Source organism: Apis dorsata, unplaced genomic scaffold (assembly GCF_000469605.1).
Source record: "Apis dorsata unplaced genomic scaffold, Apis dorsata 1.3 scaffold_292, whole genome shotgun sequence".
NCBI lineage: Eukaryota > Metazoa > Arthropoda > Insecta > Hymenoptera > Apidae > Apis > Apis dorsata.
The window spans coordinates 720,678-724,587 of record NW_006263567.1 but is presented as its reverse complement, the minus strand read 5'-3'; the positions used below and the strand labels follow the sequence as shown (position 1 = coordinate 724,587).

The 3,910-nt window shown below is 37.0% G+C and overlaps 1 protein-coding gene across 1 annotated transcript in view; it reads right to left on the bottom strand.

The window, feature by feature from the left end:
- The window catches only part of LOC102675372, a 46,721-nt gene that overhangs the window by 1,321 nt on the left and 41,490 nt on the right, over positions 1–3,910 (bottom strand).

Genomic DNA, 3,910 nt, shown 5'->3' with positions numbered 1-3,910 from the left:
TTTTTTTTCCTTTCCTTTTTTTTTTTTTTTTTTTAGAAAAAAAAATCTTTGAAAGAATTCCAAAGGCCAATTCTCTCTGTTGAGATGAGATGAAACTGAAAGAACTAATATTGGGGATAATATTGCACTGCTTCTTCTCGTATCTTTCACATTTCCAATTATTCTACCACACAATTCACACCATTCATATATTTTCGTCAGGATGTGCCCTTTTATTTATCGTTTTTAATATGGTCGTAATAAATTGTTACACGTGAAAGGTAAACGGTAAATAACAAGTCATATCATACGTCGCTAAAAATTATACAATCCAAGACGCAACGAAAGTCTACGTGAAAAGTAATCGCAATAGTAGGCCGTGAAATCAAGCGATCGATCGATCAACTAAATTACTCGCATACATAAACATTTAACTCTCGCCGAATTAATAACAAACACGCGAATATGTCTCGTATATGTATGTATGTACGTTTACATTGTCTCGACAATCTTTAAAAAATTATTGCACTGAAAAAATTCCATCGTCGAGAAGTAGGTGTTTCTTGATCGATTTCATCAACGAAGGAAAAGAGATGTGTCGTGTAGAGAATTTAGGTATGTGTGTATATATACATATATATATATACACACACACACCTTTTCTATTTCGTTCTCTCTATAATTTTTGATTAAAAAAGTCACTAATGCCTCTAAAAATCTTGCACCTCCGTAAAACTTGTCGATTCTCGATACAGAAAAGAAGAGAATCCTGAAATTGTAATTCGATTCGACGTTTTATCATCGTCAATTCGCCAATTCTTTTCCTCTCATTCCCTTTTCTTATTCGTTTTCGTTCTCTAATCGCAATTCCTATGGCGTCTTTAGACATACATATATATATATATATATAAAGAAAGAATAAAAAATATTTGTCTCGATATCTTCCTTCCATTATCAAATTCATTTTCATTCGTTTCATTCAGAACGAACAAAATAATCAAACAATCAAACGCGATCGAAATCGATTTCAGGATTCTCTTTCTCCTTCCTTTCTCCTTCGGGTGCGCTCATCTAAATAGATCAAAAAGGGATTCGATATACGTCGTTCTTCTATGATAAACATATAATAATATTATATTATATTCATATGTATACGTATATGGATGCGTACTGTCGCATCCGCGTTTGGCAATGACGAAAGAATTAAATATATCCGCCCTCTCTTCTTTTCTTCCTCTTCGAATGCCATTGCGGGGAACCCTAACCCTTTAACGAGGCTACGATTCCCTCGTGTATCATCCGCTCATCGAACATTATACAAAAAATTATATAAAATAAATGATAACGTTCGTTCGAGACTCGATATTTATTCCCTAGGTAAGGAACGATGGTTTTTTCGTGCGTTCAATTCACCGATCCGATTATACGCGACAAGGAGGAGCTCGATAAATGACAACGAATCTCCCTTCGATTCCCTTATATCGCTCTGGATTACCTCGTTTTTCTGAATCTTCTTCGCCGACTTCTTGGAACTTTTATTATCAGTATTAGTGTGCGAACCCTTTAAGCGCTTTATTCGATTATCAAACGATTGATTGTACTAAACGTTTTATCGTATAAACTTGTATAAATGTATATATAATATGTAGATCTATCTCTTTGTAAAAAATGGTATTGCTATTTCTTCTTTTTTTTTTTTTCTTTTCTTTTTTTTTTTTTTTGGGGCGTGTCGACGGGAAGATTCGTTCGGGATTCGTTCCAGGCAACGATAATCGGTTGTTTTCTTTTTTTTTTTTTTTTTTTTTTTTTTTTTTTTTGGGACGTGTCGACGAGAAGATTCGTTCGAGATTCGTTCCAGGCAACGATAATCGATTGTTTTCTTTTTTTTCTTTCTTTTTCTCGCCTTCTATAATCGTCTCTAACGGATAGTCAATCTAGATCTATCGTCCGACATGCTGTAAAAAAGACTCGAAATCGTGTAAAGCGTTCGAAAAAGCTCGTAAAAGATCCTAAGTACGTCTATAGCTTGGACCTTGATTATCGCAAAACTGTGACGCGATCTTAATCAACTCTCGATTTTTCATCTCGAAAAACGGTATACGCCTCGCACCACTACTACTTACAGTACAATTCTCTTTTCTAAGCTTTTCGTCTGTCTCGACTTTTCGAGCTTGGCACTCGGAAAAAAGAAGAAAAAGAGAATCGAATTTGTTCGAAGAGACGATCTGGTCTCATCTCGACGCAACGATAGTAGATTCGATCGATAGTTATTCAACTCAATTTGGCACCCTATCGCAAAGTAATTTTCACAATGGTTTTTAAAATTATTTGTGTGTGTGTACGCGCGTAACAAACGTTACGTGACAAATGTGACGTATCTCCAATCTCCATTTGGCACGCGATAAAATATATCCATCTCCAAATATCTACTTGCTGCTGCGTCCTCAAGAGGCTCGGTCCATCTCGTGTTTCCACGATTCGAACGTATTATTCTCGTATAATAATATCGCAATAATGAAAGGTATTACAAATGTGTATACAAATTTTTCGACTCGAAAAAATTCGGCGGCCAACAACATTAAGCGGGAGGGGATGATGATGATTTATCGATTTAGCGAGAGCGTTGAAACGATCGTTGACTCATACGTCGATACGTCGAGCGCTCGATTAAATTGCGAGAGTGTAAATAGAGAGAGTGCAGGGACAGGCGATGATGCTTAAAGTATTGCAACGAGTTTCAATTCCATCGATTGATCCGCTTAATTTGCTCGGCGAGCCTACCGTGGTTTTCGGATGCACACAGTGCTCGACGTATCTCGTTATCTCTCGTTCGTCGACCCTCGCGTTCGGTGTACGGTACAATATGATACAATCTACGCTAGTTTCACTAAAAAGAAACGCTTTTGTTAGAAAAAGACTTCTAAAAAAAACGTGAAAACCGCACAATGATCCCACAATGACAACGAAGCCGCCGGTTGTTGCTCCTCTCCAAGCGCAAGTCTCCAACGAATATAATTGTATATTCGTATATTCTTCGTTGTTGTGTGTATGCGTGTGTTTGTGTTTGTGTTCATGTATGTGTGTGTATGTGTGCGCATTTGTGCTCGTTATCCTCTAACGTTCTATTCGCTCCTCTTCGTCAGGCCCTCCTCGGTCCGTCTTCTTGGGCCTCTCGTCGATCCTCCACTTCCGGTGCCCCCTTACTGCTCGCGTTCAACAGAGAATAGTTCAATCGCTAGATCACTAAGAGACTGGAGGAAAAGCTGGGCCAACAAAGATTTTTGCAGGCGGCAATCTCAAGATCAAGAGAAAAAAAAAAAAAAGTACACGGCACACGTGTTCACATGTCATCACGCTAACTAGTCATGCTGTGTGGAGTTTGTTTAGTGTGGTTACCATACTTTGAAAGATTACATTGGTTATCTCGTGATATTTTCGACGTGTTTCGAGGTCCAATTTTTCTTTGTTTCCTCTTTTAAGTACAGTGATTTTTAAGTGGTTTCGCGTTAGTACAGCTACTGATAAACGTAAACTGAAAATTTTTCGTGGCTTGTCGTACGTTCAAAGAATCAAGTCGAGCATCTTGGAAAAATATATTCGAATATATATGGGAAGAAAAGCAATCTCTATATTTGTTCGTTATACGAATATAAAAAGATTCGTTGAACGTACGTGTTGTTACATTACATAACGATATTCATTACAAAGATATTCGTCGTGTGAGACAAAAACAAAATTAAAATGTCGCAACTAAAAATAAAAAAAAAAAAAAAAGAGAATAATCGCAGAACAGGTAAATCGTGCTTTGAATCAAAGGGGGGCAACGCACACACTTTTACGCATACATTTGTAAGGAAAAAAAAAAGAAAAATATTATCTATACAAAATTGGGCAGCAGGTTAAACAACGATTATCAAGACACACCATGCTT